Consider the following 14,324-nt stretch of genomic DNA (forward strand, 5'->3'; position numbering starts at 1 on the left):
CGAGAGACAACAAAAAAAAACAGTAGTAACAAATTGGAGTGGTGTTTTTTGAAAATAAAAAAAATCAAGATTTTGCATTGCGGATTGACTAAATGATGGCATTATGGTGTAAGGATAACAATGTTTATTTTTTTTTTATAATCTTCATTTTCTAGCATGAAAAAGGTATATAACTGTGAAAACACTCTAAAGAGATGATATCACTTTATATATATAAAAAAAAATTCTCTATGTAAAAAAAAAATATTTCAAAAAAAAATTGCAGAAGAGAAGATTGAAAGAAAAAGAAAACATTAAATAAAATCACGTTAAAAAACACAAAAAAATCATCAATGATTTATTTGGAAATATTTAGGAAGATTTAAAATATTTCCAAGTAATTTATTGTAAACAAAAAAAAAGACGATTAGGGTGGATTATTGCAATATTTAAGGGGATGATTGTGATTGAAATATTGCAATTTCTAACCGTGCAAACGAATAAATTAACTACAAACATCCCTTGAAGGCTAATTTAAACATGGGTATTTCGAATTGCATCCCGTTGTACAGGGAGTTTCGGCTTAAGTGAAAACGAATTGAGAGAATTTGAGATGCATTGCCTACTATTGGGAGGAGCTCATTTATAAAATAATTCTTGAAATGCCACTGAATGGGTGCAAACACAAGTAGAGTTTAATTCTTCACACAGAAAAAAATAATTAGTAAAAATGTTTACTTTTTTTGTCTATCTATCGGCGCAGAAATCCTCTTCGAAAGATGTTCGAAATTATTTCGAAAAATTGACGAGCATTTTTGTACTTTTACAAACATTTGTTCGTAAATATTCGTAAACACACAAAAAATGTTCGTAAAATTTTGTCATTTGTTCGTAAATTTTTGTTTACCTAACGATCATTTTACGAATATTTACGAACAAATGACAAAATTTTACAAACATTTTTTTGTGTGTTTACGAACATTTACGAGCAAATGTTTGCAAAAGTACAAAAAATGCTCGTCAAGTGATCATGTTCATTTGTGAACAACAATGTTAGTGAAAAAGTACAAACTTTTACGAACTTGTTTGTACTAGTACTCCCTGTACTAATGCACCGGTGAGTCTTGGAAAGTTTCCCATTGTGATGAGTTTCTGAGATAAAATCTCTTTGAAAGGGTGTCACGAGTGTCTCAACTAACATAAAGTCTAGCATATTTCCTATTTCATTTCGAAACGGTGTAGATTTTTATTTTGAAAAGAAGACTTTTTCGAAATAATTTCGAACATCTTTCGAGGAGGATTTCTGCGCCGGAAGATAGGCAAAATTTTGCTGGGATACAGCTCAATGAAGAGTTTGTTTTTTGAATGTCGAAGGGAAAATTTTAAATCGAAATACCTCCATTTAAATGGGCCTTTAATGTCAAGTTATTATTTTTTTCACGAAAGGAAAAATAATTTCCTAGCTAGAACAATTGGTGTTTTATTCACTAATAAAAATATTAATCAATTTATAAATTCATTCTCAGAAAGCACAGTAATTTTTGAAAATAGAGCATTTAACTATGGCATAAAACCAAAAAAAAAGTTTTAAAGTTGCATGCAATTCACATTAAAAAAAATGTTATTGCTTGCAACTTTATCTGACAAAAATTCGTGTTTCATGCAATCAACTTCTAAATGTTTTATCAGAAACAAAATTTGCTGGTAAAAAAAATCCTCATTTAAATAGAATTGTAGTGATTGGAATTTCCTAAAAAGCTCAAGAGATTTGTTACTCTCAAAGTCAAAGAGGAAAAGTTTAATAAATCTCTTGAGATATCCAGGAGGTTTCACTCAAGTAACTTTCACAAAACTCAATTTATGCTTCATAAAGTATTTGGGTTCTTCTAACCTCATTTTCAATCTATTAATAGTCTTCCAGAAGTCCAATTTTAAAATATTACTTTACAGCATTATTTTTAACCAACAAAGAAAAAAAAAAGAAAATAAAATCACACTTTTGAAAATGAAGCATAAATGGGATTGTGAAAAATCACAAAATCAATTTTTATCGATTGATGGGAAAAGAGAGGGATATGTTGCAAGATTTTTCGATATTAATAAGGAATTTTTATATTCAATGCATAAAGAAAATGCAAAATATTATTTCAGTGGTTTTCTGTGGTGTGTGTCTAAAATGAAACAGGCAAGAGTACAGTAAGAAAAAAGAGAAGAAGAAAAAAAAAGGATAATGGAATTGTAGCGTGAGATCGATGAAAATGACTTTGTGAGAAAAGTGCACCTTTAAGACTCGTATGCAATTTTAATAAATTTTAATGTATCTCGTAATATTCTGGAAATAAGCCTGAGAGATGGTTAACTTTATCTGACTAACTTGCAATAATTTGGGACTGATTAGAGAGGAAAATCCATGGATAGTTTTATCACAGAGAATTTCGATGTCTTGTAAAAATATTAATAGTCATTTTTAGAGAGATTTGAAAATAAAAAAAAATGAATTCATACACTGGATGTTATGAGACGAGGAATTTAATAAAAGTGCACCCGTTTTAAAGTGGCAAAAGAATGTGTTTATTTTCGACCCTTTTCCATATAAATGTCTATTTTCAGCATTTTCAGGTGATGAAAAGCGCAAACGGGGAATCAAATGACAATTATTGCAGAACCTGGTCAGAAAAATACGCGCAGTGTGAAAGTTTGAAAATGGATCGGGTGGGATGTGTCATAGATGGCGCTAGCAAAACAAAATTAAGAATGATGACAAAAGGTAAGTACCATTGCATTGAGCCTTCAGAAGTTCAACCTTTTTTAATTTATAATTGCTACTGTGTTATCACACTTGCACATTTAAATTTTAATATGATTCACATTAATTGTTGCTGGTGAGAGTCCAAATGTCTAATTTGTGTATTTGAATCATTTTATATTCCAAATTTGATCTATTTGTTGATACAAAGATAGACTTGGCCCGCAAAATTTGATATAAATTGATTTATAGCATTAATGCGAAAAATTAATGCGATTTTCTCTTTAATTTTTTAATGTGAAAAATATTTATGCTTTAGGTAAATTTAAACTTATTTTCGCAGGCCAAGTCCACTTCTTTATCAATAAATAGAAAAACCCCAAATATTAAGTGACTCAAAGACACAAATAACATATTTGGACGCTCACAAGCGACAATTAATGTGAATCACATTAAAATTTTAATGTGCAAGTGTGATAACGCCGTCTGGTGGCAATTAAAATCCCTAAAGCCAAAATCCTGAAACGGGCGAAATTTTAGGGAGGATAATTTGTGGATTTTTCAAAACACAGAAAATTTACCTTTGTCTCCAGAATTAAGTTCCGAATTTAACCGTGTTATCGCACTAGGATTTTTTCAATTTGAAAATTCAATTTAATTTTCAGATGAATTGTTCCTTTGCATTATTTTGCATTAAAAATCATTTGAATTAATAGATTTTCGCTTACGTATTGGTATAACTATAAACCAATACTTGGCCCACCAAAACATGTTTAAATATGCTAAAATACCATAAATGTGGTTGCTCAAATTTATTTCAACTCAGCAAATAAAAATGTTAAAATTGCTCGATTATTTCAATTTTATTAGACTTAGGCGATATAAGCACCCTCATTTTCGTTGTTTCTTTCTGCAAATGAGGTCCAACTAGCCATACGAAGAAAATTGTTGTGTCCAAAAAAAAATCACCAGTTGCGATATCATCATATATTTTTTCAATGAATCCGTGGGCAGATGTCTCTTGGATTCATTTTCTGGCCCACAATCTCTTCCTTTTAACTTGAGACACATTTTTATTGAACCCTACATAAAGTAGGAAAATTTCTTCCTCATCACTGGACTCACTAATTTTTCTAATAATGTAATAAAATCACAAATGACAAAATAAAACAACTGGCAATCTGCGCGGCTTTTTTGAATTTAGCAAATTTCTCGCAAAAATGTGTCCTGGCTATGAAAAATTTCAAGTGGTTCTCGCAATTTTAATGCTCAATTTGCTGAGTTCAATTTAAAATTAAATTGTGAAAAATCCTAGTGTGATAGCACCGTAAGAATTAGGAATTTCGACCGAATTGATTAACAGAATTGATTTTCGGACAAGAATTACCTATGACAGTTAATAACTGGTATATTACCGATTCACAATCGATTTAAACCGATTAATAAATCACTCAAAACATTCTGCAAAATAATTGCATTAGGAGTAACATAAGTGCATTTCGGATTAAATTTAGTTATCGGTTATGAATTGGTTTATTACTGGTTCATATCCGATTGGAATGAGGCTTATCAGACCTTTCCATTGAGCTCAATCATGACCCCAATCGGTTGAGAAATACTCTCGCTAGAGCCTGGTGCTCTTCCCTTAGCTCATATAAAATACAAAGAGGAAAACTGAGACATCAAAATATATAGTTTTAATCAATTAAAAAAAATGTTTATAGAATTTAAACAATGAAACTGAGGATATCGATTCTATTAGTCAATATACATCTTAATGTTGCCTACGATTGAATAGCGGTTAAATTCCATTTACTTCAATAATTAATGATACAATTGCCTCGTCTCATATTACCCGTGTTCCAATTAACCCAGGTCTCCCCTACTATCCTATGGATAGTAAATTCTTATAGCTGGATGGTAAATTCTAATATACCCGGATAGTAGATTTTACTGGCCGAATAGTAAATTTTACTAGCCGGATATTAGAACGAAAAATCTTTGAAAGCCTGAGGTCCTTCCTGTTTGATACTCTCTGAATTTAAAGACACGATTTGTAGAAAATACCATCCAATTTTTTATTGGTGTAGAATCAAAGCATTAAGTTTATTCTTCGTTTTCGATATATTGTGACTTTTCTGAATAAGTCACACAAATTATTAGAAAGTGCTATAGTAGAATGCAACAACTATCATTGATCGAATGATCTTTGGATCTTAGATCTTAGTAGATGCGAAGGGTTCACTGAGAGAAATCCGAAAAAGTCAAAATAACATTCCGGAAATGTTAATTTTACCCTGCAGTATTGATCCGAAAGCGGTGTAAATATTACCCTTTTTAGGTGTATTATGGGTTAAAGTTACCCTTTTTCATGTTGATTTTACCCTCAAAAGGTGTAAAGTTAACATTGAAAAATGTTGATATATTTTTACACCTGAAAAGTGTTAAAGTTATGACGAGAAAAAGTTAATGATTATTTCAAAATACACAAGAGTAGGGGAAACTGGGGCACCACCAAACACGGGGTAGCACCAAACACTAATTTTCATTTTTAAATTACTTGGGCTATCACTACAATTTCTTTAGTGGATAAGCATCCCAATAATGCCTAAAAATTTCTATAGGTTTTGTCATCAGAAGTCGAATATCTGATTAAAAAATCACAGTGTTTGGTGCTACCCCGTGTTTGGTGGTGCCCCAGTTCCCCCTATCTAAATTAAATAGATTAAAAATTGCAAAATTTGCAACAATGGCCCGGATTTTATATTACGCATAGTATGTGTGTAAATATCTGTTCAGTTGCTGTACGTGGGTGAAAGAAGCCTCAATAGGACATCAAAGTGGCCAAAATCAAACATAACCGCTGGGAAAATTGACTCCTTTCGCGTGTTGGAGACTTTTTTTAAAGGGCAAGTTCTTAAATTGCTGCAAACTTTTTCTCCCACTTTCTTTAAAAGCAAGAAAAAATGGGAAAGATATGCGTGAAAAGAGGCGTCTTCATGGAGACAGACTTATCGGGAAGATGAAGGGCATAAAAATAAAATGCGGATGAATTTTATTGAAATCACCTTCGACTGATTATCGTCTGGTGCGCCAAAGATATCACTCACCAGTGAAATCGTAAGAATGCTAATATTGTGTGAGGGAATATTCAATGGAGGTGGTAGATGTTTCAAGCATGGAATTAATGGATTGAAAAAGAAGTGCGCTACCAAAATTGCCCGATGGCGGCAGGTTCAAAAAGTTTAAATATGTAAAAAAAAATACAGAATAATAATCCAGAGAGAGTCAAAAAGCTCCAGGGAAATTTGAAAGCAATGCGTGATGGAGAAAGTTTGTGGTAAATTCATATGACCTGCGGAAAAAGACAAATTTGTCAACTTTTGCTGTTTCCGCTGACAAAAGGAGCTTTTCTCACACCCTTCAAACCATCATCCACTAAACAAATAATTTATATGCAAATATTCAGCTGGAATTTCGATCAAACATCAATCAAGTTTCAGTTTTCAGTCTTCTGAAAGCCTCAAGAATTATTTTTATCTTCAGTTTTTGATTCTGACTCAATCTTTTTTTGGTGCAAAGTTGGAATTTGGAAAAATCAACATTACAACAGGGATATCTTCGATAATTGTAAAAGCAAGTAAAAATATTTATTTTCTTGTGGTAAGACCGTCCCTGTGATGCTAATGACCTCGTTAACATTGTACAGAAAATCTATCTGTCGCAAGGTGCAATGGTAAAAAGTATCATTTTACAGAAGAAATGGCAACATATATAGATTTTATATATAAAAATATCCCGATTACCAACAAAGATCCTATACTAGAAGGAGGCAAAGGTTAATTTCTTGTGTAAATATTGCGCTAAATAAGCTAACTGGGCAAACAATTTGTGGTCTTTGACTTGGTGAATTGGCCAAAGTTATTATATCTATTCTTTAATCTGCTGTTGACACAAACTAATCACATAATTTCGGTTCTCTGGTCATCAATATTTCCTTCTCAAACACTCTAAATGAAACTTTTGAGTTATCTCAGAGATTTTTCCAGAAAAAAGCAGAATTCTGTTATTAAGGAAATTAAAGTTCCTGCACACCTATTAAATTATTAAAATTGATTAAAATAAAATTGAAGAATGAACAAAGAGAATCTCTGGGCACAAAGCTCTGTCTGAAATGCATTTTCTTATAAAACCCATCATGATTTTCCAAGAATTAACTTTTGCTAAAGGCTAATGTGAATTTTTTTAACTTGCGTCTATTTGAGGGAACGATTTCTGGGAAAGGGAGCAGTCGGGTGAATGGATGATATTCCAACACACCAACAGGCACAACAAAGTGGAACGGGGGAGTGTCTCTATTTCTCCACCAAGCCTGCGGATATCCGGTGCTGTGGGACAGTTTAGTTTTAAAACGTTTGGTTCTTGCTGTAGATTGCATTAAATTCCCACATATTTTTCGAATGAACTAATTTTAGTAAGAAGTTTTATAAATTTAGCTTCTAACTGTTGAAGTTTGAGGAAAGTGAGTTGGTTTGAGTATCACCTGAAAATAAAATTAAAGACAATCTTCAGAAAATGTTATCCAAATTTGAAATTTTTAATTATCAATTAGTATTCTGTGATTACTCTACCAAACTACCACAAGGGCTTCATCTATCGAAAGCGTAAAAGTGCATAGCCTTGCTTAAATTTGAATGCACCCTCTCTATAAATAAAATCGATACCTAAAATTCCTCTTGCTCTTTATTGCTTAAACTCAAAGAGCGATATAATAGATTATAAAGGGGTGGCAAAGCGTCCCAGGCTTTGCGATGTGATTGAACTCATGACTTAGATTTTATATAGGGGAGACTGGGGCAAGAAGTCACAAATCGAAAAATTCAAAATTCAATATCTTTTATGGTAAAAAAGATAGCGGCTCAATTTTTTTCCTATAGATAACCTCCATAGACCTTGTTCAATGTCATAAGTTTCTTAGAATTCGAACAAGGAAATTAGAAATTAAAAAATATCGAAATTTTTAGCCCTATTTTTAGCTTATTTTTAGCTTAAATTTTTAGCCCACTGGTGAATATTTTCTAAATAATTTGGATTTTTTGAATACGAATCCGCTATCTATTTTAGAATTTTGACAAAAGTTCTTTTCTCCAGAAATCCTTTTATTAAAAATGGCCATTTGGGGTAACAAAAGGTATAGAGCAAAAGGTAACAAAAAAGCGAAGCAATTTCGGATGTCTCACGGCGAAAAGAAAGGTCATTATCATGTCTCGCCGCTTGTTGTTTGCATTGGTCAAACGATTTGCAGTCTTTTGTATGTTTTTTTTCTCTAAAATAGCTTGAAAAGCGCTTTTCTCGTTTTCTCACTTTTCTCGCAGAGAAAACGGTATTTTACAAAAGTGTAGATGAATAAATTTTCTATGAAAATATATCCTCTAGGTATTTTTTCAAATTTACGGAAGCCTGTAAAATTTCAAATTTACGGAAGCGAATCAAAATATGATAATACCGAATGTCTGGTACTATTTGCCCAAGCATTTTTGAGAATAGTCACAAAATTACCTTTTAGAAATCGGCTCGATAAACGTATTTCCTTACAAAATAGAGGAATATTACTTTCACGGAACAGATTATAATTTCGGGGACACTGGATTCTTTTTATTCATTTTCCAAAGGTTAAAGCGTGTGCACTGCACGAAAACATTAATCATAGTATATAAAAAAATAAACATATTTTTGGAAAGATATTTTTATTAGGATTTTTCTAGATTTTTAGTTTTTTTTATTTCAATGGCTTCTAGGTGAATTCTCGCATCATCTTCTTAATTTCCTTCATTAGAGACATGACAAACCTGTTCCCATGGTCTCGGACGGGTTTCTTTCACTTTCTCTTGAAATCCGGCAAGTTTTCTTTTCACCTGGCTGAGTTTTCTCCCTGAGATCAGTCTTCCAAATTTCCCAGTATTTTATCAATCGGTCGAACTTTCGGGGTGTAGGGCGAGTTTAAAAGCTTTCCAACAGCCTTGAAAAGATGATCGTTGAGTTTTTGCTTCCATTTTTTCTTAACACTTTGACGCTGTTTGTCGGTCCAATGGGGAGCAGCCTGAGCTTTCTAGGTTATCAATTTCGGAATATTCGACATCAAATTTTTGAAAATCGATTCTTTCGTTTAGTCTGACATTCGATTAAATCGGATGCAGTTAAGGGGCCAAAAGAGTTGTATTCTTGTATTATTTCACGAGAGCTTTACAAAACACGTACATTTTTCAAATTTTGATATTTAGAACCGGAGATATGACCATTTTAAAAATAAATTTTTGACCCCTTAACCCTTTAGCGACGAGACATTTTTTAAGGACTGAAAATCAACAATAAAAATTAAACTGAAAAACATAATCAATGATAAGTCTTACATCTAACCTTGGATAGCCCAAAAATTTAAGTAATTTTTCTGACAATACCAATGAATAATATTTTTCGTTTTAATGAAAAATATTATGTATAAGTATTATAGTTTTTATTGCCAAAAGGGTTTTGCTTAAAAAAAATTGGAATTATAAAAAATAAATAAAATCAATTATGAATTTGAGAATTTAAAAATTCGCCATTTTTGAGCTTAAATATTTACTATAAATCAAATAGCTATAGACTTGCAAAAAATATTCTAGATTCCTTCAACCTTCTACTTTGGAATTACAGAAGAAGAAAAAAAGGGACAGATAATCCTAACCGGCTTATGTAGGTGAGATTCTTAACGTGAGCTAACTCGGAGTGCATGCAAATTCGATTTGGAGCTGAAGTAGGGAGACGCCATTCAGTTATCTTGAATCAAATTCGTGAAATTATACAAGTTTTGTATTTGAACCAAAATGTCAAGGATTTGGATGAACTGACAGAAAAGTGTTATATGGGTGAAATGTAGACCAGAATGTTCTCTATAATTTTGCCGTAGAACTTGAACTCATCGATTACTCAGAAGCCAAGATAAGCGAGGTTTTTTGTTTCTTAACTCGTTTTTTCATCCAGTGTGCCCCAAGTGTTCATTTGTTGAACTTCAACTAAATCAAAGAATTGTTGTATTTTGCGGGACTTTCCATTTAAAACCCTATTTTAAGTGTCTTGGTGGAGTAGAGTTAGTCAAATTGGCATCTGAGTGATTTCAAAGCGTTATTATGGGAAAAATCAATTTTTTCACACTTAAACGGCAAAATCGGAGTGATAGCGTAGTCTGACCGGAAAATGATGTATGGACGAAATGTAGAGACAAATGTGCTCTACAATTATGTTGAAGTAATCATCAAAATCGGTTCAGCGACAGTCGAGATAATTGAGGTTATGTGATATTGAAATTGGTTTTTCGACTGTGGCGCCCCTGGTGTTGGTCCCACGAAGTTCAAATATTCTAGAAAGTTGTAGCATTTGGTGAGATCTTTCGTTTAAGCCCTCACTCATCAAAATCGGTCACATAGAACCGGAGATATGATTTTTTGAATTTCGTGAACTTTGACCCCTCATATCTCCGGTTCTATTGAAACCACAGCGCGCATACGCACCATTTTGGAAACGTCCTAGACTGGACTACAACATACTAAAATTTCATTAACTTGCACAATGCCGTTTTTGAGAAAAGTGACTTTGAACTTCGATGAATTTTGACGCTATCACAGCGCCACCTGTGGTGACTTTTTGAACTTCCATCTGAAAGTGCTCATCGATACGAAACCAAAAAGGTAAAATTTAGGTCGCTATGTTAATTAGAACCGGAGATAGAGGCCGGTCAATGTTCGAACTTTGACCCCTTATAGCTCGGGTCAGGGGTCATGGATCGACTTAAGGTTTTTTTTTGTTTGATAGGTATAATCAACGGCTACAACATACTAAATTTTCAGCCCGATGCACAATGGAATTTTTGAGTTATTTAACTTTTAAGATTTAAAAATTTTCTTTTTAAAAAAAGCGCCCCTAGCGGTGGCTTTATGAACTTGCGATGTTAGAAGGAGAAGTGGCATTTCACGAGAGCTTTCCAAAAAGCCCTCACTTTTTAAATTCTGACAATTAGAACCGGAGTTATGGCCATTTTAAGAAATTTTTTTTGGACCCTTATAGCTCGGGTCAGGGGGGTCGGGGGACCTTAAGTTTGGTATTGATGGAAAGCTCTAAGGCCCAGCTATAACATACTAAAATTTGAGTCCGCTGAATGCCATAGGGGCGGAGCTATTGAGAAAACAAAAAAAGGGGGGTCTTCAAAATGGCGGAAGGAGGGGTGGGGGGGTGGGGGGTCTATGCACCAAGTTGCAATTTTCACCCGATATATAACCTTTGCCGAAAACCGCAAGTCGATATCTTTTTTAGTTTAGGAGCTATTAAGCTCCAAAGAGCGGCCGGCCGGCCGGCCGGGAACGTAAATTAGCCACATATATATTCGTGATCAGGAAGTGCTGAAACACATTTTGGCCAAATTTGAGGTCGATCGGACGACATGAAATTTTGTTAGGATTATAGTAGGTGAGATTGTTAAGAATCTCACCTAATAACTTTAGGTAGTCAGGAAAAATTATTTTCTTTATCGGACACCGGTGTTCCAATCGTCTTTAAAGGGTTTAAAGGCTTTTTTTTTTAAAGAAATTACTCCTAGTGTGTAGAGGCCTTTTGTGGTAACATAGTTCCTTTTTACTTTATACGATCATATTGTATGTAAACATTTAGAAAGAAGCACATAAATATTATTTTCATTCATCCAGAATATGATTTTTTAACTTAACCCCCAATTGACATTTTGAATCCAAACGTTGTTCGAATTTGAGAAATTCAGATTTGAGTTGAGAGACTCTACTGTACGATGAACGGATAGGGCGGGACGGGACGTCCACGAAAATCAATTTTTAGCGCATATGATATTTATGATCTATAAGTGTCAAAACGTGTACTTTTAAAATTCGGGTCCGATCAGACGAGGTTGGACTTCACCTAGGACCACAAAAACTGAGATTGTAAAGAATTTTAACTAACTTGACTTGCGTAAAAATATGACACTTCAAACTCACAACATAATGATATTTAAGACTCAACTTTTCCGAAATTAATACACTTCTCCAATTCAATCTCTTTTATTCATTATAAAAGTTTTGATATCAATTTCAATATTATTTCTATATCCTGAGTGATGGGTTTACAATCTATACAGATATGGTTCATTGCATAATTCTTGTTGTAGACATTTAGAGTAATTATGGAACCTTAATTCATAGGAAAGATATCAATTTACATGCAGTGGGTTGTTTATATACTTGATATTTATATTTCGAAATATATATCTGAATTTTTAACGACTGACTCAAAAATATTAAAGAAAAAAACCGCTCATTTACTAACTTTTAGATGAAATTTAATGACCCACTCTGGATACTTGTATGTACTCTTCCCATTTTTCCGTCACTGCTTTTGATTCTGTGGAATAAAGACAATTATCCACTCATTAATTGCAATTGTTGAGATAATTGCACTATTAAGCGCTCGTGGAAAAATTGCCATGTGTTTCATTATTAATTTTTTTTTCTGTTACAGACCTTGCGTATACACCTATTTGCGAATAATACTCCTACATTTTCCACATGTATACTACTACTTTACTCCCGAATTCTTGCGAAATTCTGCAAAACAGCTCTCGAGATAGTAAATAAAACGGTTACCAGGACATTGCTTCACTTGCGGATGTTTGTTATACAATAATTTTATCAGACCACAAACCTAACATGTTAACATCTTACTTTCATATTATTTGTGATTGAAGAGCTTCTGTGTACCTATATTATATTCTTTGAGTATATTTTCACTTTCGATCCCGGAAATATAGTTCAATAATATGAATGAAATTGATTCTAAAGTTTTACATTGTATGGTTTCCATATTTAATTGAACTGTTCGTACACTTTCCTTTTTTTATTTATTTTTTATTTTGTAAATAAAGTTTATAATTGAGTCACCGGAGTTTTACGAAAAGTTTTTGATATGTGCAATGTGCACCCTATATGCGCAATTAATATCAGTGATAAATAGTCCTTTAACTTAAATACCAGAATCGTATGGGTTTGCATTACTATATTAAATATTTCGAACACTTGAACACATCACAGAAATATTATACTCCCTCCGTTCCGAAATAAGTCGTACGTTTGGGGAAAAACTAGGGATTAAGGAATGGTTTCAGACAATGTTTTTGTTATTTGTAAATATCTTATGTATGAACTATCCTCCATGTTCAGGGATAATATGGGGATCCTACGACGATGGTAAGTTGAGGAATTCATATGTTGAAGTTGTTAATTTTTCGCATTTTTTTCAAAGAGCTCCGGTAGATAGTTAATTACTAAAAAATGGATTGTGATTAACATTACAGGCTAGAATTTGTACTAAACTTTTAGTATGCACAAGTAGAGTTCAACAGTTATTACCGATATGATATTTTTTATTGCTCAAATTATGAAGAATAAGCAATAAAAAGAACATTGTTTTCTATGTTTTCGAATATCTGGGTGCTAAATGGTTAGAGATAGGGACTTGGGACCTTCGGCAGACCCCCCCATAAGTTGACCCTGGGACCATTAATATGTCCCTCATTCCCCCCCCCCCCCTTCCCATTCAAAACCATTGGTATTGGTCGAAAACATGTCGTGAGATTTTTTTTTCTGGAGAAGGGGAGGGGCGGGGGAAAAAGTAGGGGCATATTAATGTTCCCAGGGTTAACATATGGGGGGGTCCCCCGAAGGTCCCAAGTCTCTATCTCTCACCACTTTGCACTTAATTTAGATTGAAAATAAAACGCAAATATAAGACATTTTTAAGACATTCGTTCCTCAACTTACCATAAAGACTGGACCCCAATTTTAGTGCAGAACATTAACAATAGTTCTTCACAAGAGATAATTGTTGATACACAAAACATTTACCAACAAACTCTCGCTTAATCCCATTTTTTCCCAAACGTATGACTTATTTCGGAACAAGATTTTTTTCCAAACGTACGACTTATTTCGGAACGGAGGGAGTAATTGGGAAAAGATTATAGATTGATTTTTACGATTATTTGCTTATAAGTTAGTAGGGGAAGGGTTTCAAGCTTCGCACACATTCTGGCTTTGAGCACTTCATATGTTAATATTTTTCCCATATCCCTTTAACTCCTTTAACTAGTCTGACCTATGCCGCTATATTTTAATGTTAAGTATTAAGTGACATATTTCTTGAAAAAATTAGGTTAAATTCATTAAAGGAATATGGAAAAAGTATTATGTGTTCGAAGCCAGAATATGTGCGGAGCCTAAAAACCTTCCCTTAATATTTCTAATACAACTGAAAATTTCCTTATGTTCATCATTATTTGATAGATTTTGATAATTTTAAACTACAGTAGGTGTCATAAGTTTGTTACATCTTGTATGTTGAAGAAACTAGGTGGGAAAAAATAGAAAAAATTACTTTTTAAAAATTTTCTTTTTGCAAATTGGTTGCCTGTAATCCGTAGATCTTATTAATGTATTTTATAAATAATAATATGTTGTATTTCTACTCAAAACGCGTTAAAAAAGTTAAATTGCAACATTTT

The 14,324-nt window shown here is 33.0% G+C and overlaps 1 protein-coding gene across 1 annotated transcript in view; it reads left to right on the top strand.

Moving 5' to 3' along the window:
• The first annotated feature begins 6 nt into the window (after positions 1–6).
• The window catches only part of LOC129803144 (allatotropins-like), a 42,919-nt gene continuing 28,601 nt past the window's right edge, over positions 7–14,324 (top strand). Inside the window, exon 1 of the mRNA XM_055849501.1 lies at positions 7–2,746. The gene's annotated coding sequence lies outside the window, so the exon portion shown is untranslated. The remainder of the gene's footprint in view (positions 2,747–14,324) is intronic.

The sequence above is a fragment of the Phlebotomus papatasi genome, chromosome 2 (assembly GCF_024763615.1).
Source record: "Phlebotomus papatasi isolate M1 chromosome 2, Ppap_2.1, whole genome shotgun sequence".
Classification (NCBI taxonomy): Eukaryota; Metazoa; Arthropoda; class Insecta; order Diptera; family Psychodidae; genus Phlebotomus; species Phlebotomus papatasi.